Source organism: Amblyomma mixtum, chromosome 9 (assembly GCF_055824585.1).
Source record: "Amblyomma mixtum isolate Tamu chromosome 9, ASM5582458v1, whole genome shotgun sequence".
NCBI classification, from domain to species: Eukaryota; Metazoa; Arthropoda; class Arachnida; order Ixodida; family Ixodidae; genus Amblyomma; species Amblyomma mixtum.
The window spans coordinates 103,902,548-103,924,620 of NC_143020.1; the positions used below are offsets into that span (position 1 = coordinate 103,902,548).

At 46.5% G+C, this 22,073-nt stretch overlaps 1 protein-coding gene and 6 non-coding genes across 7 annotated transcripts in view; 6 read left to right on the forward strand and 1 right to left on the reverse strand.

The window, feature by feature from the left end:
* Positions 1-13,470, reverse strand: part of LOC149330454 (glycine receptor subunit beta-type 4-like) — a 99,205-nt gene extending 85,735 nt beyond the window's left edge. Inside the window, exon 1 of the mRNA XM_089559430.1 lies at positions 13,047-13,470. The gene's annotated coding sequence lies outside the window, so the exon portion shown is untranslated. The remainder of the gene's footprint in view (positions 1-13,046) is intronic.
* On the forward strand, positions 2,105-2,197 carry TRNAI-UAU (transfer RNA isoleucine (anticodon UAU)). The gene is given in 2 exon segments: positions 2,105-2,142; positions 2,162-2,197. It is a non-coding gene; the product is annotated as a tRNA-Ile (tRNA).
* On the forward strand, positions 5,504-5,596 carry TRNAI-UAU (transfer RNA isoleucine (anticodon UAU)). The gene is given in 2 exon segments: positions 5,504-5,541; positions 5,561-5,596. It is a non-coding gene; the product is annotated as a tRNA-Ile (tRNA).
* A 1,907-nt stretch (positions 13,471-15,377) lies between the features above and the next one.
* On the forward strand, positions 15,378-15,470 carry TRNAI-UAU (transfer RNA isoleucine (anticodon UAU)). The gene is given in 2 exon segments: positions 15,378-15,415; positions 15,435-15,470. It is a non-coding gene; the product is annotated as a tRNA-Ile (tRNA).
* A 911-nt stretch (positions 15,471-16,381) lies between these two features.
* TRNAI-UAU (transfer RNA isoleucine (anticodon UAU)) lies at positions 16,382-16,474 on the forward strand. Its single transcript is given in 2 exon segments — positions 16,382-16,419; positions 16,439-16,474. It is a non-coding gene; the product is annotated as a tRNA-Ile (tRNA).
* Positions 16,475-19,724: 3,250 nt separating this feature from the next.
* TRNAI-UAU (transfer RNA isoleucine (anticodon UAU)) lies at positions 19,725-19,817 on the forward strand. The gene is given in 2 exon segments: positions 19,725-19,762; positions 19,782-19,817. It is a non-coding gene; the product is annotated as a tRNA-Ile (tRNA).
* Positions 19,818-20,698: 881 nt separating this feature from the next.
* On the forward strand, positions 20,699-20,791 carry TRNAI-UAU (transfer RNA isoleucine (anticodon UAU)). Its single transcript is given in 2 exon segments — positions 20,699-20,736; positions 20,756-20,791. It is a non-coding gene; the product is annotated as a tRNA-Ile (tRNA).
* The last annotated feature ends 1,282 nt before the right edge of the window (positions 20,792-22,073 follow it).

Consider the following 22,073-nt stretch of genomic DNA (forward strand, 5'->3'; position numbering starts at 1 on the left):
ATGGCACAAAAAAAGTTACGCTTTCATCATTTATGGCAGGACAGACAACACATCTTGTACTCGACGCTGTTTTTAATGGTACGCACACGGGCTGCAGGTTTTCCAATGACCACACAAGCTTGATGACGCTCTGTAGCAATCGGAACGTGTCGAGACGACGCATTCGATATGCTACGTTCGCTTTTATATTTCGAAGTCAAGGTCCGATTGATAGTCTTCGTGCTGAAAAGCTCCATAGAAACGTTTCCCGAAGCAAAACTACCGAGTTGTAATGGAGGTTCAATACGATTAACTTCATTCTGTTTTAAACCTATGGGCTCCGAAATGTTATTTATAGCTCAGTCCTCGGCATGCAACTGGATCCAAAATTCAAGCATCGTCTTAACGGTGTATAGACACCAACTTTTACTCGCAAATTTCTTCCTTATGATGATTTGCAATACATTGCTATGCACGAATCACCGCTAAGCATTCGGCTATAAGCAGTAAATAACTTTTGTAATGAATTTCTTCTCCCCCCTGTTTCGTTTTGAACAGCCAAGCGATATCTATGACGTCATAGGTCATATAGGTCACGTTAAGCATAAAGAAAACACAAAATAATTGCTGCTGTTTCACTAGCTGTGCATCCAGCTCTTGAGGCGGTTTGGATTTAGCGTTGTAGAGAATGAAAAAGACGAAGCGGTGATTATACTGAAGTTTTCTCATGCCCCAAGTCACCTATACTGACCTCCGATGTCAGAGCCATCGGTTATCTGTTGAAACCGACACCAGAACATGTAACAGAAGAAATTCAATTATACATTATTCAAAGGTGGGAGAGGAATAGCGCGTGGTGGTCCATGTATAATAATGTCTTATCCATCATTACAGAGAAGAAAAATCGCAACAAAAATTCTGATGTCTTTATTTATCTCATATTATGAAAGCAAGTCAACCAGTAGAGTTTGGCTTCCAAACTCTAGGCAGAAGATATACGAAGTCTACAGAAGATACAGAAGAAGATATACAGAAGTCTAGGCAGAAAATATACATCCATACCTAGCGTTTATTTTACTTTCGGCAGAAAACTAAGAGGATTCTCAATATAGCGAGTTGGAGTGCATGCATGTCTGAAAAATTCAGAGCCAAAAAAAGCATAAATACAAAAAGCAAGACACACACGTGAGCGCTGTCTCACCACTGACATCTCATTAGGAAGGTTATAGCATAAATAGGATGAGAATGAGAAACGAAGAAATGCAATAAACTGGGCAAAAGAATTGATACAATAATATCGGAAAAGCAGGTGAAAAAAAAAGAAACCTGGAACACAAACTAGCAAGATTGATTACTTCACTACTGATTTAAAGTAAGCAATCTCCTTTTTAGTCAAAGCTATCGAAGCGTCACCCCCTTTGATGGCTTATACCAAGAGGACAGCGTTACAGGTACTCGCAGCTTTGATTGCTGATACGTTGTATATATCTATTCTTTTCGGAAGAAAGTATTGTGCAAAAGAGAAACATGCGTTTTTTTCACGTACTTATCTAGATGCTCTTTTTTGTCTTCCTCAAGTGCATTGAGAAATAAAATGCTACACTAAAGCTCTATTCTTTAAATGACAAATAATTCAAGCACATGCGCAGGGCTGCAAAAGAGCTGCAGCTGTACAAACGCGCTGATTTACTCGTGTTTCATTATCGTCATGACAGCCGCGTTACAGCTACACTGCGGAAAGAATGGCGCATGTGTCGACCTCTCACGCACGACCCTGACGTTACCCAAGCAGCACAATAGGCCCAGTATTGGCAATTAGTGGTTTCACTGTGGTCCTTTGTAGGACAGGCAATTGCCAATATATTTACAATATTGGGCCCATATTTCTAATATAGCGCAACGGATATCACTAGGAGAGCGAAGGACGGACAGATGGAGACGAAATGAGATCCCGATGCGGACACAACAGCTGAGTCGTCGTTCCCCAGTGATGGGGATGCAGTGTTGAGTTAGGGCTATGGCGGGCTCGTATTAAGCAGCCCGGCAACTTGAGCCGCGAACCAGTCTGATTAAAGTTTTCCCCCTTTTTACGGAAGTTCTTCCATGTAATAAAGGAAAAAATCGTTCCCCAGTGGCGCAATTGGTTAGCGCACGGTACTTATACGAGAGTGCTTCGTGAGCTATGCCGGGGTTGTGAGTTCGAGCCTCACCTGGGGAATGTGCTTTGTTTTAACATTTTTGTTTCTTTTATCGCGTCAACATTGCGGGCGACGTTCCCCCACCCCAAAATGATGCCGTGTGACGCCTCCACCCTTCAGCGTGTGAAGTTCACCTCTCCACCCCCCCCCCCTCCCCCCTGTTTGGACATTTGAAGCCTCCACCTGAACCATAAGCCACCCACCACTAACCTCCCCAACCCACCCGCTAGTTAGGAAGCCACCCACTCTCCCTCCACTCATATCCTCTCCTCCAAAAGTGCCATCCTTCGTTTCTATTCAATGAATGCAGCGCGACTCAGTAGTCACAAAAGGGAGGGCGCAAAATAAACACATTAGTGTATTAACATTAGTCCGTTTAAACGACTATATACGCACCTAATATTATTGCATGTTTTGTTCTTTAAAATGATGCGTTAGACATTAGAATGCATGGATAACTGTGTGCTATTCTCCTACGAGTGCTAAATAATTAATCATTGAATTTATTCTCTCATGCCGTTTTTGTTTCGGTTTCATCAACCGGTCAATAGATGTGACGTGCTGTTGAACTTTAGGTCACTTGGGCCTCGCAGAAACTGCAATATAAACGCTGATACATTGTTATTAACTCACTGAAGCACTTAAGCCAGCCTGCTTCAAGACCTATATTACGTAACTACTATGATTATCTTGCCGAACTATAATTACAACAAATACCGTATCGGCAGTTATATTGCACTTTCTTTGTGTCTCACGTGACCTAACGTTCACCTACATGTCCCAGGCATTGTTGGGTTGATCAAACCGGGACCGAAACGACGTTGAGAATGAATTCGATCCCACTATTTAGTGGTCGTAGGCGAATACCACGGGATGTTCCATGTATGCAAATCTCTATAGAATCGTTTGAAAGAAGGAAATAGAAAATCAAAAATTTGATGTCTCAGTGTACTGACTTGGAGTCAGAAGTACAGAGCGGCCACTGCTCCCATCAAGCGGTCTTTGAGAATAAAGTGCATACTTCTTCAACAACTGTGTGGCAGCCTTAACGTGTTCTGTCTTCAGCGAGGTTTGAGTAGGACGCTGCATATTTCATAGGCATAAGATTGTATTGTGACAAAAAAAAAGTTCCTCTTTACTCATTTATAGCACGGCGGACAACGCAGCTTGTAGTCGACGCCGTTTTTAATGGTACGTACACTGGCTTCAGGTTTTGAAATGGCCATACGAGCTTAATGGTGATACCGTGTAGCCATCAGAACGTGTCGAGTCGACGCGTTCGATCTGCTACGTTCGCTTTTATATTTTGAAGTCGACGTCCGATTAATAGTCTTCGTGTTGAAAAGTTCCATACAAACGTTGCCCGAAAGCAAAACTACCGAGTTGTAATGCAGAAGAACTGAGGATTGCGCGAGTTGGTGGTGATCGACTGTAGAAAAACCAGCGCTTACGAACACGGACAGAGGACAAGGGAAACAGACTGACGGCGCTGTAATGCAGGTTCAATACGATTAACTTCATCCTGTTTTAAACATATGGGCTCCGAAATGTTATTTATAGCTCAGTCCTCGGCATGCAACTGGATCCAAAATTCAAGCATCGTCTTAACGGTGTATAGACACCAACTTTTACTCGCAAATTTCTTCCTTATGATGATTTGCAATACATTGCTATGCACGAATCACCGCTAAGCATTCGGCTATAAGCAGTAAATAACTTTTGTAATGAATTTCTTCTCCCCCCTGTTTCGTTTTGAACAGCCAAGCGATAGCTATGACGTCATAGGTCATATAGGTCACGTTAAGCATAAAGAAAACTGCAAAATAATTGCTGCTGTTTCACTAGCTGTGCATCCAGCTCTTGAGGCGGTTTGGATTTAGCGTTGTAGAGAATGAAAAAGACGAAGCGGTGATTATACTGAAGTTTTCTCATGCCCCAAGTCACCTATACTGATCTCCGATGTCAGAGCCATCGGTTATCTGTTGAAACCGACACCAGAACATGTAACAGAAGAAATTCAATTATACATTATTCAAAGGTGGGAGAGGAATAGCGCGTGGTGGTCCATGTATAATAATGTCTTATCCATCATTACAGAGAAGAAAAATCGCAACAAAAATTCTGATGTCTTTACTTATCTCATATTATGAAAGCAAGTCAACCAGTAGAGTTTGGCTTCCAAACTCTAGGCAGAAGATATACGAAGTCTAAGAAGATACAGAAGAAGATATACAGAAGTCTAGGCAGAAAATATACATCCATACCTAGCGTTTATTTTACTTTCGGCAGAAAACTAAGAGGATTCTCAATATAGCGAGTTGGAGTGCATGCATGTCTGAAAAATTCAGAGCCAAAAAAAGCATAAATACAAAAAGCAAGACACACACGCCAGCGCTGTCTCACCACTGACATCTCATTAGGAAGGTTATAGCATAAATAGGAGGAGAATGAGAAACGAAGAAATGCAATAAACTGGGCAAAAGAATTGATACGATAATATCGGAAAAGCAGGTGAAAAAAAAAGAAACCTGGAACACAAACTAGCAAGATTGATTACTTCACTACTGATTTAAAGTAAGCAATCTCCTTTTTAGTCAAAGCTATCGAAGCGTCACCCCCTTTGATGGCTTATACCAAGAGGACAGCGTTACAGGTACTCGCAGCTTTGATTGCTGATACGTTGTATATATCTATTCTTTTCGGAAGAAAGTATTGTGCAAAAGAGAAACATGCGTTTTTTTCACGTACTTATCTAGATGCTCTTTTTTGTCTTCCTCAAGTGCATTGAGAAATAAAATGCTACATTAAAGCTCTATTCTTTAAATGACAAATAATTCAAGCACATGCGCAGGGCTGCAAAAGAGCTGCAGCTGTACAAACGCGCTGATTTACTCGTGTTTCATTATCGTCATGACAGCCGCGTTACAGCTACACTGCGGAAAGAATGGCGCATGTGTCGACCTCTCACGCACGACCCTGACGTTACCCAAGCAGCACAATAGGCCCAGTATTGGCAATTAGTGGTTTCACTGTGGTCCTTTGTAGGACAGGCAATTGCCAATATATTTACAATATTGGGCCCATATTTCTAATATAGCGCAACGGATATCACTAGGAGAGCGAAGGACGGACAGATGGAGACGAAATGAGATCCCGATGCGGACACAACAGCTGAGTCGTCGTTCCCCAGTGATGGGGATGCAGTGTTGAGTTAGGGCTATGGCGGGCTCGTATTAAGCAGCCGGCAACTTTAGCCGCGAACCAGTCTGATTGAAGTTTTCCCCCTTTTTACGGAAGTTCTTCCATGTAATAAAGGAAAAAATCGTTCCCCAGTGGCGCAATTGGTTAGCGCACGGTACTTATACGACAGTGCTTCGTGAGCTATGCCGGGGTTGTGAGTTCGAGCCTCACCTGGGGAATGTGCTTTTTTTAACATTTTTGTTTCTTTTATCGCGTCAACATTGCGGGCGACGTTCCCCCACCCCAAAATGATGCCGTGTGACGCCTCCACCCTTCAGCGTGTGAAGTTCACCTCTCCACCCCCCCCCCCCCTCCCCCCGTTTGGACATTTGAAGCCTCCACCTGAACCATAAGCCACCCACCACTAACCTCCCCAACCCACCCGCTAGTTAGGAAGCCACCCACCCACTCTCCCTCCACTCATATCCTCTCCTCCAAAAGTGCCATCCTTCGTTTCTATTCAATGAATGCAGCGCGACTCAGTAGTCACAAAAGGGAGGGCGCAAAATAAACACATTAGTGTATTAACATTAGTCCGTTTAAACGACTATATACGCACCTAATATTATTGCATGTTTTGTTCTTTAAAATGATGCGTTAGACATTAGAATGCATGGATAACTGTGTGCTATTCTCCTACGAGTGCTAAATAATTAATCATTGAATTTCTTCTCTCATGCCGTTTTTGTTTCGGTTTCTTCAACCAGTCAATAGATGTGACGTGCTGTTGAACTTTAGGTCACTTGGGCCTCGCAGAAACTGCAATATAAACGCTGATACATTGTTATTAACTCACTGAAGCACTTAAGCCAGCCTGCTTCAAGCTTCAAGAGCTATATTACGTAACTACTATGATTATCTTGTCGAACTATAATTACAACAAATAACGTATCGGCAGTTATATTGCACTTTCTTTGTGTCTCACGTGACCTAACGTTCACCTGCATGTCCCAGGCATTGTTGGGTTGATCAAACCGGGACCGAAACGACGTTGAGAATGAATTCGATCCCACTATTTAGTGGTCGTAGGCGAATACCACAGGATGTTCCATGTATGCAAACCTCTATAGAATCGTTTGAAAGAAGGAAATAGAAAAGCAAAAATTTGATGTCTCAGTGTACTGACTTGGAGTCAGAAGTACAGAGCGACCACTGCTCCAATCAAGCGGTCTTTGAGAATAAAGTGCATACTTCTTCAACAACTGTGTGGCAGCCTTAACGTGTTCTGTCTTCAGCGAGGTTTGAGTAGGACGCTGCATATTTCATAGGCATAAGATTGTATAGTGACAAAAAAAGTGACTCTTTACTCATTTATAGCACGGCGGACAACGCAGCTTGTAGTCGACGCCGTTTTTAATGGTACGCACACGGGCTGCAGGTTTTGAAATGGCCATACGAGCTTAATGGTGATACCGTGTAGCCATCAGAACGTGTCGAGTCGACGCGTTCGATCTGCTACGTTCGCTTTTATATTTTGAAGTCGACGTCCGATTAATAATCTTCGTGTTGAAAAGTTCCATACAAACGTTGCCCGAAAGCAAAACTACCGAGTTGTAATGCAGAAGAACTGAGGATTGCGCGAGTTGGTGGTGATCCACTGTAGAAAAACCAGCGCTTACGAACACGGACAGAGGACAAGGGAAACAGACTGACGGCGCTGTAATGCAGGTTCAATACGATTAACTTCATCCTGTTTTAAACATATGGGCTTCGAAATGTTATTTATAGCTCAGTCCTCAGCGTGCAATTGGATCCAAAATTGAAGCATCGTCTTAAAGGTGTATAGACACCAGCTTTGCTTGCACATTTCTTTTTCTTTATAATGATTCGCAAGACATTACTATGCATGAATCACCACGATGTATTCGCCTATAAGCAGTAAATAATTTGTTTCTGAATTTCTTTTATCACCTGTTTTGTTTTGAACAGCCAAGCAATAGCTATGACGTTAGTCAACGTCATAGGTCATATAGGTCACGTTAAGCATCAAGAAAATTGCAAAATAATTGCTGCTGTTTCCCTAGCTGCGCATCCAGTTCTTTAGGGGGTTTGGCTTTAGCGTTGTAGAGAATTAAAAGTACGAAGCAGCTATTCTATTGAAGGTTTTTTCATTTCCCATGTTATCTATACTGACCTCCGGCGTCAGAGCCATCGGTTATCTGTTGAAACCGAAAACAGAACGTATCACAGAAAAAATTCAATTATGAATTATTCGAAGGTCAGAGAGGAATACCACGTGGTGGTCCATGTAAACTAACGTATTATGCATTATTACTGTGAGGCGGATGGGTGTCCGGGCAGACGAAGACACAGGTGCAAAAGTATAACTGTTTATTTGAGAACCGCCATGGGCGTCCGGCGAGCCCGGTGGCACTCAACCGACTGCCTAACTGCACTGGCAAGCCAGCGGCCTCCCTCGGGATATGCGCGATATGCGCGTACCACTCTCGACTGAACTAAATGTGAGGCGCTGGCGCGCGGCATGCCGTCGACGCGTAGCGAGAGAGAGCAAGTCCAAGGTGCGCGCGGGGCGCGGCATGCCGTCGACGCGTAGCGAGAGAAAGCAAGTCCAAGGTGCGCGCGGGGCTGGCGCGCACTCGTGCACTCGAAGGGGCGTCGGAGAAGTTATAATATGGTAGTCCTCACATCCCACCCCTCTTTAAAAAATTTCCCATCTTCTTACCTTACTTCTCATAGTCTTCCAGCCACCTCGGCGGATGAATATGACGCCGGGGGCGACTGGAAACACGGGCGAGCTGCTCTGCCTGAGCAATGTTCTCAGTGTTCTGAGAAACAAAGTCAGATGTATCGGGAGGGAGTTCAGGTATGTCACCATTTTCACTGTGCACAGCACTTTCGGTTGATGATGGAAGTGGCGTTGGATGTGGGTCTAGCAGGACTTGATCGATATACGGTGGCCGGAATCGTTTGATCTGGCTCATATGAACAGTTCTTTCGTCCCTTGATGAAGTACTGGCAGGATGGGCAGTGGCGCGACGAACTACGAAGGTGACAGGCGTCTTTTGGTCGACTATTCTGTAAAGACCCTTGAACTTGGCGGCAAGCTTGGACGTGCCATCTGTAATGGGCTCTTGGCGCTGAAGCCACACGTACTGACCGACTTGGAAGTTGGTATCGCGATGTGTTTGGTCGTAGCGCTTTTTTCGTTCTTGTTGAGCTTGAATTGAATTTGCATGTGCCTCTGAGCGATGTTCGATGAGGTCTATCAGCCTTGTCTCAAAGTTGGTTGTCGCTTCGCGGCGGAATTTCTCTGTTGGCAGTTTGGGAACATACCCATGTAGAAGTTCAAAGGGCGAAAATCCCAAGCTCGCGTTTATGGCAGTGTTGACGGCAAAGGCTGCCGCATTAAGCTTTCTTTCCCAACTGAATGGTTCAGCGCTGCATGTCTTCTTGAGCACGGAGACGAGAGTTGCGTTACTGCGCTCTACAAGACCGTTGCTGGACGCACGGTACGGGACAGAAAAGTGTTGTTCAATGCCATGTAGTCTTAGAAAACGTTTAAACTCATGGGAGTCGAAAGCGCGGCCGTGATCTGACAAACAGTCATTGGGGACACCATAACGGTAGAACACCGAGTACAGATGGTGGATTACTTCTTTGGTGCTTGTTGTGACCACTGCAGCGGGTACAATGAAGTGAGTGGCAAAGTCTATTACGTTGAGGATGTACCTATGGTTGCTGTCATTAGGAGGCATGGTGATGTGGTCCAATGCAATAGCAGCAAATGGCACTTCCGCTGTGGGCATAAAACACATTTTTCCTACATTTCTTGAGACAGGACGATTGTGAGACTGGCAAATCTGACAGCCTTGAACGTACTCAGTCACAGTGCTGGTCATTCGTGGCCACCAATAGCGGTCTTGCACTTTCCTAAGTGTACGCTTTGCATCCATGTGGCCGCCATTATCATGAGTCAGTTCAAGAACAGATTGGCGCAGCTTGGCGGGCACAACAATTGTGTTCAAGTCCGAATGTGTGTTGCGATACAGAATATCGTCCACGATGAGGAAGTCTGCGCTCCCGTCGCCGTCATTCACCAGCTTGTGGCGTATGGATGAGCATTCTTGATCTTCCCGCTGGAGTTGACGCAATGTTGTCATGGGCTCAATGGTGGCACAGGCAAGGCGTGAAAGCATGTCCGCAACCACATTCTGTTTTCCCGGCTTGTGTTGAACAGTGAAGTCAAACTCGACAAGGTCCATGAGCATATTAGTAAATCGACGTGACGGCTTAATGTTGTTAGTAAGGCAGGCCACGGTCCAGTTATCCGTCAGAAGGCAAAACTTCCTGTTGAGAAGGTAGGGGCGAAACTTCAAACAAATCGCCCAGTGAACAGCCAGACACTCCCAAACATTGCTGTGTAAGTTCTTTTCTGGCGCTGACAAAGCTCTGCTGGCATATTCGATGACAACTTCGTTAGCACCTTGGCGTTGAGACAGCACAGCTCCGAGTGCCAAAGCGGAGGCATCCGTTGTCACGGTAGTTGGCGCGGCGGGGTCAAAGTGAGCAAGTATGGGGGCTGTTGTTAGTGCTTGGCGAAGCGATTGGAATGCAGAATCGCAAGCTGCAGTCCAAGTGAAAACTCCTGTTCTGACGATTGCCTGCAGGGGTGCTGAAATTTTGGCAAAGTTAGGTATGAACCGTCTGTAAAAATTTGCCGTCTGTAGCCAGGATAGGACAGACTTCGCATTTGTTGGCCTGGGCATGTTCAGAATCGCCTCCACTTTCGCAGGGTTTGGCTGTTTGCCGTCTTGGGAGAGAACGTAACCCAAGAATGTCAACGACGGTACTGCAAACTGGCATTTGGCAAGTGTCACTTTGAAGCCACTTCTCAGCAGTAGCGTAAGGACCTCCTGTAGCAGGTCCACGAACTCGGCGAAGTTGGTGCCAAAGAGAAGGACATCATCGAGATATACTCGAACACCACACTTTGGATGTCGCGGCCTCAGCTGTCGAAAGATGTTTTGCATGGCTTTCTGGAAAGTTGCAGGGGCGTTCTTAAGACCAAATGGCATCCTAGTCCACTGAAAGGTGCCATGATGAGTTATGAATGACGTCTTAGGCTGATCTTCCTCTCGTACTCGAATTTGCCAGTACGCGAATTTAAGGTCTACACTTCCGAAGAGGGAGCAGCCAGCGATATCGTCCATAATGTCTTCGGAACGGGGCAGGGGCTGGGCAATGCTGACAGTCTGCTTATTGAGAGGGATGTAGTTTACACAGAGCCGCTTTTTGGTACCTCTTGAAACAACAACTGCCGGAAAGGCCCATGGGCTTGTGGATGGCACAATAATGCCTCTTTTTAAGAGCTCGTCAGTTTGCTTCTCAATGAATGCTCTATCATCAGCAGCATAACGGTACGGTTGTCGGCTATATGGCACGGCTCCAGGGGCAAGATCGATGGAGTGTTCAGCCCCCTCATAGAGGCCCAAATCATTGTCATCAGAGGCAAAAAGCTTTATATGTTGCTGAAGAACATCTCGGACAACGGCTGATTGTTCTTTGTCCAGCTGTTTGCCTATCTGTGCTTCACGCAGGATGAGACTCGTTTCTTCCAATGATGAGCTGCCTGCACAGTTGGGTGGCTCGGCTGTCTTTTCATCGACACCGTTATCCTGAGGTGCTATTTCGTGGCATGCCAGTGAAAGCCACGGTGGCTGGTTCACATCTGGAAGGGGCTCGAGCTGTAAGCCTCCAATGGCGAAGTGAGTTGGAGCAAACGGGGACTGGGTCATTGTGCGTGGCAATACAGCGTTCGACATTCTCGGGAACACTTTTTCATTACAGAGCAGGATGGTGTTTGTGCTCGGCTGGTGGACTTCTGTTGGCTTGGGTGGCTTCACGACGAGTTCGGCATGGGCAGCTTCAAACCAGTCCTCACCGAGGATCAGAGGTAGCGGGTTACGTGGCAGTACCGTCACATCTATCACCGCGGAGATAGGTCCAATGGAGATGCATGTCGATATTATCCCTGCTGGTGTCACAGTACCACCACCGACGACAGAGATGGGTGGCTTCGTCCAAGGCAACAATGCAGACGATGTGACAAGGTCCTGGGACAGTATTGTGAGCTTGGAGCCGCTGTCGGGGAACGCATCAACTTTTCCGACACCTGCGACATGAGCTTCTATCACAGCACACTGAACCAGTGATCCCTCGAGGCAAGACATGGCAGTAGTATGGGGTTTGGCGTTGCCCGGAGGTTGTTGGCGTGGAGCTCTGGGCGCAGTGCACTTGGCAGACAGGTGTCCTGGTTGGCGACAGTTGAAACAGATAGCCTTACTAAGGTCGTCTCCAGGGCGGTAGGCAGGGGCGCCGTGCTTAGAGGAGATTGTATTGTACCAAGCATCTCGCTGGTCTGGTGGAAGAGCTGAAATGCGTTGTGGTCGATCTGTTCTGGTTGCAGCTATCTGGGGATTTGTACGATCTGGGTTCCGTAGTGGGGCTTGCACTCTGGGCACTGAGAACTTGGCACTCGAACTCTCTGGTCGCATGAGTCGAATTGATGAATGACTTATTGTTTGGTCCAGTTGCGTGACAATATCCATGTACGCGGCGACTGTTGTTGGGCGTTGGGCTGCAATGGTGGTGGCAAGATTCGCGTCGGCAATTCCCTGAAGGGCGTACTCTATGCGCTGAGGGTCGCTGAGGTCGACTGGGCACCCAGAAATGAGCTTAAATTTAGCCAGCGAGTAGTTTAGGAGACTCTCTCCGTGGGCTTGAACGCGACAGGTAACTGACTGTTGCCACTGCAACAAGGTGAGCTTGTCGCTGAACTGATCGAGAAAGGCTTGCCTGAAGCTTATCCATGTTGGGCACTGACGGCCGATGACGGCTTTCCAGTCAGCCGCGGCTCCGCGCAGTTTCCCAAGGGCGACGGCGAGAAGAGTCGAAGGCTCCCACGAAGCCAGGTCTCGAGTTCGCTCGAGCTCTTCGATCCAGTGGGCCGCTGAGATGCTGCCGTCAGCGCTGAATGTCGGAAGCGATCCGGATAGGTCTGGCAGAGTTGTAACCTGGACTGGGGCTACGGGGCGTTGAGACACGTGGAGGAGCTGTTGCACTAAGCCCGCAAGAAGCTCTGTGGTATCGAGACTCGGCGAAGGCAGTGCATGGTCAGGGCGCTGGGTGGATGCTACGGAGTCTGGGGAATGGCCAGGTGGCGTCGTTGGGCGGTTTTTGGCAATATCGGCGAGCAGGCGATTTATTTTTTCTTCCTTCGACCCGGTAGCATCAAGGTTTCGGCGAGTGAGCTCTTCGCGGAGATAATCCGCTGTAAAGCCGGCGAGGTCCTCCGGAGTAGCTTCGCTCCAGTTTACGAGGGGCATGGCGGTCGACGGGGCAGCGCACGTGAAGAAACACGAACACACAGGCAGGCGTAGAAACGCAAGGCGAGCAGGACAAAAAGTTCAGGCAGGGCGGGCGCGGTGCTTCGTCAAGCAGGTAGGCATCACACAGGTCGGCGTAGCAAGGCAAACAGGCGAAGAGGCGAGCTGATTCGGGTGAAGCGGGCGAATGGCTTCATTTGGCGGGAGAGCGACAAAATGGCGGGAACAAGTACAGCCCCATCGGAGAAGCGAGCTGGGCAAACAGTTCGGCGGATTACTTCACCAGGCGGGCAGCTGTCGACGTTCCCAGCATGGTCCAAGATCGACTGCGCCAAATGTGAGGCGGATGGGTGTCCGGGCAGACGAAGACACAGGTGCAAAAGTATAACTGTTTATTTGAGAACCGCCATGGGCGTCCGGCGAGCCCGGTGGCACTCAACCGACTGCCTAACTGCACTGGCAAGCCAGCGGCCTCCCTCGGGATATGCGCGATATGCGCGTACCACTCTCGACTGAACTAAATGTGAGGCGCTGGCGCGCGGCATGCCGTCGACGCGTAGCGAGAGAGAGCAAGTCCAAGGTGCGCGCGGGGCGCGGCATGCCGTCGACGCGTAGCGAGAGAAAGCAAGTCCAAGGTGCGCGCGGGGCTGGCGCGCACTCGTGCACTCGAAGGGGCGTCGGAGAAGTTATAATATGGTAGTCCTCACATTACAAAATAGAAAACACGCAACCAAAAACTTGCTGCCTTTACTTATTTCATATTATGGATGCAAGTCAGCCAGTAGAGTTTGACTTCGAAAAAGTATAGGCAGGAATATGCGTCCATACTTCGCGTATATTTTAATTTCAGCCATGGAGGAAGGAAAGAACTAAGGAGAGGCCCTGACGTCACTTTTTGTGAAGCCGCCCCGCAACCGGAAGTTGGATCGGCTCTCCTCACTGTCTTCCTTCTCCACCGAGCTACGGGGCGGGGATCGCGTGCGGCTCGCAAGCGCTTCGTAAAAGAACGGTATCAAAAAAAACCGCGCCGCTCGCCTCTACACTCCTACACCTCCCTCCCCGCAAACACGCACCTAGACACAGACCGGCGCACAGGTGCGGTGAACCTTTTCCGACGCCAGGAGAAGAAAGACGACATTGCGCGCCGCTTATAGCTCAGCTCAACATCCTCCTCGGGCTACCGTACACCCGCCGTGTGGCCTTCAAAACGCAGCTCAGCATCGCCGAGAGCGGCTTCATGTTTCTGTGCTGTTTGGTGAGGTGCGAAAGTTCGCTGATCAAAACAATCAACGCTTCTTCTCGTGTCGAAGCGAGGTTCCGGAGTGCCACCTTTTCGCGAGACTCATTTCAATGCATCGATCGCTCCGTGTAACGACACCGAGTTTGACGAACAAAATATCAAATGAGTGGTTATTTGCTGCATTTAAAAGCAATCTTAGATGCGTGCGTAACGTCACGACGCCAGGCATATAGTCTTTAACACGCAAGGCCGAACACACCGTGCCGAAAGCCCGTCCACCGCCACCGAGAAACACTCGGGCCCCTAGCAACAACGACGCTAACGACGCCGTACGCCGTTGCTAGTGGCCCGGGTTTTCTTAGCAACAACAACAACGTTGCTAGTGGCCCGACTTTTTAAGCCTAAATTTTGACGTCACTTCCGCCACATTCTCGCTAATGCATTGGGAATACGAAGGGCCTCTCCTTAGTTTTCCTTCCTCCATGATTTCAGCAGAAAACTACGAGGATTCTGAATTGAGCGAGTTGGAGTGGATGCATATCCGGATAATTCAGCGCAAAAAAAAAGGTGAATATAAAAAGTAAGATCACACACACGAGCGCTGTCTCGCAAAAGACATTTTATTAGGAAGGGTATGGCATAAATAGGGTGAGAATAAGAAACGAAGAAAATGCAATAAACAGAGCAAAAGAATTGATATGATAATAAGGAAGAACCGGCGAAAAAAAAAAGAGACCTAAAACACAAGCTCGCAAGGTTGATTGCTTCACTACTAATTCAAGGTGAGCAATGTCCTCTTTAGTTAAAGCTATCGAAGCGTCACCACCTTTGATGGCTCCTAGTAAGTGGACAGCGTTACAAGTACTCGCAGCTTTGCTAGCTGGTACGTTGCATAATATTCTATTCTTTTCGGAAAGAAATATTATTCTAAAGAGCCACACACGTTTTTTTCACTTACTTATTTGTGTGGTCTTTTTTGTCTTCCTCAAGTGCGTTAAGAAATAAAGTTCTATACTAAAGTTTTATTCTTTAAACGACAAGTAATTCACGCACATGCGCAGGGTGCAAAAGAGCTGCAGCTGTACAAACGGACTGATTTACTCGTGTTTGAATATCGTCATGACAGCCGCGTTACAGCTACACCGTGGCAAGAATGGCACATGTGTCGACCCCGACGTTTCCAAGTAGCACAATAGGCCCAATATTGTGAATGTATGGTTTTACACTGGTCTTTTGTAGGGTCGGCCTTTGCCAATACATTTCCAACATTGGGCTCATTACCTGTGCAGTAGCGTGACGGATGTCTTTATGATAACGATGAATGGACGAAGGTGAAATCAGATCCCGATGCGGACACAACAGCTGAGTCGTCGTTCCCCAGTGGCGCAATTGGTCAGCGCACGGTACTTATACGACAGTGCTTCGTGAGCTATGCCGGGGTTGTCAGTTCGAGCCTCACCTGGGGAATGTTTTATTTTTTTTTGTCTTGAATTGATATATTATCGAATGATACATGCCACGATGGGTGCAGGCGTTGGAACAAAAATTCGTTGGAGGCTCTTAGATATCTATTTCTTAATCATCAAACTTGGCGTCGGGGCTACATTTTGGCCCCGCTATCTGATGCTACCATTCGTTTTCTCCTACCAGCTGCGCTCGTCAATGAGTCACCCCAGACGCTGCATGTAACGCCGGCCGGACGGACGGACGGGAGATGGCCCGTGTGCTGTGCGTTGTCAGTGCACGTAACGCTCCGCGTGTCCTACCTCGACCGATGAACAGCTGGACGCCCCCACTCCAGCTGTTTTGTGCTTTGTGTCGTGCGCGTGTGTTTGTACTGTAATCTTCCAGACCGTCACGCGCGTGCGACCTGTATATATGTTTATATTTACCATGTAGATATGTAAATAGATTTATTGACAGTGTACCCCTTCCCCTGTCTTTTCTACTATCCCCTCACCCCTTTTCTTTTACTTCTACACTCTGCCTGCTATCCTTTATTTCGCTGCCCCAGCTCAGGTGCTTCCAGCTGCGATAGCAGATGCCGGGGCAGCAAACATTCTTTTATCTTCCATATTAAATGTACCAATAAATAACCACTACTACTACTAAAGAACACCAGGTGGTCAAAATTTCCGGATCCCTTCACAACTATGTCCCTCATAGACTTAGTCACTTTGGGACGTTAAACCCGGACCAAACCAAACGGACGGGACAATGAGCCATTAAAGGGTTTCGCCTTAATAGTAAAACGTGGTCGAGCTGACTAAGAAGTGACCCCCAGATGACGTCCCGAGCGTAGTGCACATCTGTACGAAAGGTCCCGATTGACGTAGATCATAAAAGATGTCCAAACTAGAGTTCAGCTGAGTCGTCGTTCCCCAGTGGCGCAATTGGTTAGCGCACGGTACTTATATGACAGTGTCTCGGGAGCTATGCCGGGGTTGTGAGTTCGAGCCTCACCTGGGGAAACTGCTTTTTTCAACTTTTTCATTTATTGCGATAACATTGCGGGCGACATTCCCACAATATGGCGCCGTGTGACGCCCCATCCTTCAGCGTGTGAAGTTCCCCTCTCCACCCCCTCCCCCCATTTTAGACATTTGAAGCCTCCACCCTAACCCTAAGCACCACCCGCTCCTAAGCGTCACCCACCACTAACCTCCCCAACCCAACCCCTAGTTAGGAAGCCACCCACCCACTCTCCCCTCATATCCTCTCCTCCAAAAGTGTCACCCCTTGTTTCTATTCAATTGGTACAGCTCGACTGAGTAGTCAGAAAAGGTAGGGCACAGAAGGAATCCATTATTATGTTAAACAATCCATTAAAAGGACTATATCGAAACCTAATTTCATTGCATCTTTCGTTCTTTAAAATGATGCGTTACACATTAGAATACATGCATCACCGTGTGCTATTCGCCTGCGCCTGCTAAATAATTAATCATTGAATTTATTCTATCATGCCGTTTCTGTTTCGGTTGCATCAACCGGTCGACAGACGTGACGTGCTGTTGAACTTTAGGTCACGTGAGACACGCAGAAACTGCAATATAAACTCTAGTACGCAGTAATAACTGACTACACCACTTAAGCCAGCCTGCTTCAAGAGCTAGAATTACAGCAAACGATGTATCAGCAGTTGTACTGCCATTTCTTTTGTGTATCACGTGACCCAAAGTTCCACTACAAGTCACAGGCACTGTTGGGTTGATCAAACCGGAACCAAAACAGCGTTGAGAATAAATTCACTGAAACTATTTAGTGGTCGTAGGCGAATGCCACGGGATGTTTCATGTATGTCAATGTCTAACGAATCATTCGAAATAAGAAAACACAGAAGCAAAAATTTGGTGTCTATAGTAAGTCTAGAGTGTCTATATTAAAGGTGCACTGAAGAGGAATCTGAACTTGTCTTTTTGCCGCGGGAACTCGATCTACACGTTCCTAGCATTCTTAGAAACTGCGACTCATTGCCCTGTATGGCCGATTTCCCAAATTAAATCGAATTAACGGCCGGCTCCCGCCCTTTTTTTTTTAATTCTGCCTCGTACGGTGGGCGGAGTCGACCAACGCGTGGAGAGCCTTTCACCCAGTCCCGTGGCGGCTTGCCGCTCTGCCATCGGCGGAGTAATACGTAGTAGTCCGTAGTAGCAAATAGTCCGCGCGTATTTTTATTTCTGCGGGCTTATTTTGCGGCTCCATTATCTGCGAATGAAACTATTTATTCATGGAAACCTAAAAAACAAAATAAAGAGAAAGCAAAGCCTCCACGGAGCTGGCTGAAAGGAACTTCACGCGTTGGTCGACTCCGCCCATCGTACGAGGCAGAATTAAAAAAAAAGGGCGGGAGCCGGACGTTAATTCGATTTAATTAGGGAAATCGGCCACACAGGGCAATAAGCTGCAGTTTCGAAGAATGCTAGGAACGTGTAGATCGAGTTCCCGCGGCAAAAATACAAGTTCAGAATCCTCTTCAGTGCACCTTTAAGCCAACGGTGCAGTGGAACGAAAACACAGAGGCGAAAAAAAATTTACTTAAAGGACTAAAGAAGGTATGTCGCATCACATTGCATAATCGCCTGCCAGTTTTATTTGTTTGTTTTAATGCGAAACCATTATATGGCTATGTGCGCGTCATCAAAAAGTGTCCGCAAATTTTGTCGGCAGGTTCATGTCGTTCTATAAAGATGTATTACAAAAAAGTTTCATTGCATTACGCAGTGGGTGAAAAAATCCCCCTAAATTTCAAATTTGGTGGATGGAGAGGTATTAATTAATTAAACGCCCAAAACACACTAGGACGTTGCAATAGCCATGGACGTCAATATAGCACTTGGACGGCAGGATAGCCATGGACGTCAATATAGTACAAGCAGTCAGAATAGCCATGGCCGTCAGAATACGCACGGGCGTTGACAGGGTACTTGGACATCAGAATAGGCATGGATGTCGACGTAACACCGCAATGAATAAAGAATGAGTTAGTCAAACAACGTGTTTTTAATGAAGTAACGAGTATCAGAAGCAAAGAGGGACTGCGAGTGTGGAAGAGATGTGAATGCTTTCGCATTTTCTAATGCGTGTCCCCTCGGTGATCTCAAAGTTTTTTTTTTTTTTTTTTGTGTGTGACTGTGCAGTGGGTGGTGCTAAGCGTATCAAGGCTGCAGTTTTAATGTAAGATCGAAGCTCTGCACAAGGGAGAAGAATCAGACGCGCCGGATAAGGATCACAGTGCAGGGTAACTAGACAGGCGGAGTAAAATTATCCCGATAGGAAAACATCTTGTTTAGGGTGTGCCATATGCTGAAAGCTTCTTGCAAAAGATCTGAATTTTTTACGTGCCCGTAATGCTACAAATATCAAGTTCATCACTGCTGCCTTATTTCAAAACATCTACATCATCAACGGAGGTTGGGGAGGGGGTGAACGCCCTCATGTATACCAAAGGTGAAAATTCCCTTCGGCAAAATAATATTCGGCCCACTTCTTTAAAAAAAGTACGAAAAGGCATCATGAGAAAGAATAAAATGCACTGTGAAATTTTTTTAACCGAAAGGCTTCCGTACGATTATGTGTACAGTTACACGCGCACCATATTCCTTTCCCTGGTGTGGTAAAAAAAGATTTCTGGGTTTCATTTTTCTATTATTTCATTGAAGCTTGGAAGCATCTCCTGCTTAGCCCTACTCCTGCTCCTCTTATTTTTTATTTGTGAGACATTAAGACAATGCACCATCACCAATAAAAAAAGTAAGCGAACCGCGATAACTCCTTGAATGTTAATTACCTTAGACATTTACACTGCAGTCAGCAAAGCGAAGAGCACGGTAAACGGGCTCTGCCGTGCCTAGCATCTGCTGGCAGAGCAAACAGTTTATGCTATAGCAGTTTTCAGAGACTAAACTTCTTAATACACTTCTGTGGTCAGGTTACTTTCTCGCCAATAGAATGTACTGAACACCGCACAGAGATATTTAAGGGGCATGAACAGCATTCTCTGAAACTCTGTAGTGAATTCAGTGGCAGCTTCACTCCCATTGAAACGAGTCTGTAAAAATCATCCGCATTCACGAGCAGCCCATCAACAATAATAACACGTGGTCAAGCTAAGAAGCGGCCTCGTGATGATGTCCCGAGCGTAGCGCACATCTGTAGGAAAGGTCCCGACTGACATACGTCATAAACGATTTCCACACTAGAGTGCAGCTGTGTCGTACTTCCCCAGTGGCGCAATTGGTTAGCGCACGGTACTTATACGACAGTGCTTCGTGAGCTATGCCGGGGTTGTGAGTTCGAGCCTCACCTGGGGAATGGGCTTTTTTTTCTTCCTGAATTGATATATTATCGAATGATACCTGTCACGATTGGTGTAGGCGTTGGAACAAAAAATTCGTTGGAGGCACTTAGATATCTCTTAAGTGCGGGCGTTGGCGACACATTGCACTCATTTGAATTTGTTGCGCTTGAATTATTTCGCGACAGAGGCAAAGAGCGTAACGAGAGGAAGCGGTGACGTCACGCTGCGCATGAGCAGCGCGTCGGCACTTGTTGCTTGGCGGCGGATCACACTGCTTCGAAGTTATTTCGTCTGATGTGACGTCATCATCCGCTTTTCCTCGTTTTTGGGCAATTTTTACCCGAACTATAGACCTTTCGGTGATCTCCAGTACTAATTACGCTTAAAGACACATTTTTCAATCTCATTTGACACAAATCCGACGTTTTTCCGCCAATTCTGTGATAATTTTCACTATGCTGTGACAACTTCCGGTGGATGTGACGTCACACCTTTCCCGTCGATATAACGACATCTGTGCTATATCGACGCATTTCGTGGTTTCCTTTGGTTTTTCTCGCTATAATTGGCTATAATTGATTAACTATTCACTCTACAGCCATGAAACTTGGCGTCGGGGTTACATTTTGGCCCCTCTATCTGATGCTACCATTCATTTTCTCCTATCAGCTGGGTTCGTCGATGAGTCACCCCAGGCGCTGGATGTAACGCCGGACGGACGGACGGTCGGGAGAATGAGCCATTGAAGGCTTTCGCCTTAATAATAAAACGTGGTCGAGCTGACTAAGAAGTGACCCCGTGATGACGTCCCGAGCGTAGAGCACATCTGTAGGAAAGGTCACGATTGACATAGGTCATAAAAGATTTCCGCTCTAGAATACAGCTGTGCCGTCCTTCCCCAGTGGCGCAATTGGTTAGCGCACGGTACTTATACGACAGTGTCTCGTGAGCTATGCCGGGGTTGTGAGTTCGAGCCTCACCTGGGGAATGCTTTTTTTACTCCTTTTCGAATTGCTATATTATCGAATGATACCTGCCACGATGGGTGCAGGCGTTGAAACAATAGTGTGATTATCAGAGTGCGAAGACATCGATAAGGCCGTAGGATTACAACCGCAAAAGTTGGCTTGCCTGATGATAGCGGGGGATTCCGTGGTATGACAGACCGCCGAAGAGCGTCACGATACGAGTGTAATAAAATTAGTTTGTCTCGAAGCATCTTATGTATGCCGGTTCTCCCCCGTGTAGCAGCATTTGAACTGACGCGAACATTTCCTATATTTCATATCGTAATGAATTATGCTTTTTGGCCGTTATACTGTGCAAATATTCACAATAATGTACGAAAAATTCAACCAAATATTGTAGGTATCAGCCTCTATTTGGGATATTCTCAGGGAAATAGAGGCCGCCTGAGGGTATTTCGGCATAACTGCAAAAACTCTCGTAATAATGTACGCAGCATTCGGCTAAATATTGTAAATCTCGACCTAGATCTGGTATATTCTTCGGGAAACAGAGACTACAAGTGCTATTACGGCATATCTGCGAAAAGCCGTTTTTGTTACATGTAAACCAGTAAAGGGGAGGAGGAGCTCTTAAATAAACAAGACAAGTAAACAAAGTTCGTTAATAAGGAGTGCATATCTTGATTCAATGCCCGAGAAGGAAAAGATACACTCTGGACAAAAAGAAGTAAAGAAAGAGTAATCTGTCCTCTAGCTCACTCTCTTTTATAAAAGGGAGTGTTTTGGAGGACAACTTACTCCCTATATACTCCCGTATAGGCTTACTCATGTTTGGAATGTATGTTATTTTACTGATTTCTTATGACATCACTGAAGGAGGGCTATTTCGTACAAATTAACTTGTAGCGCGCTAAAGTGACCTATAAACTCTAGGAAAGTTCAGCTTAAGTACGGATAACGGCGAGGGCCTCAAGAACTAAAAAAAAAAGATCCGTTTTTTGTTTCCGGCCATCTTACCGAGGCGATGGCGCATGAGACGTAAGTGAGTGCTTCTCCAAGATGTAAATGCGCACTCACGTGACACAAGGGTGACATAGAGTCTACGTTGTGTATGTATGTAGAGGCAGAATCTTCCCACCGATTCTCCACATTTGTTTCGCGTATTTCTTTCAGTAGCAGCAGTTGTAGCGGTTTATGCAAAGGAAATACAAAAAGGAAAGAAAAGAGGTTGCCAGACGCGGTAACTGCTATCTTAAGCAACAGAGCTCCGGCTGGTGAACATAGAAGGGACAGGGAGCGCAG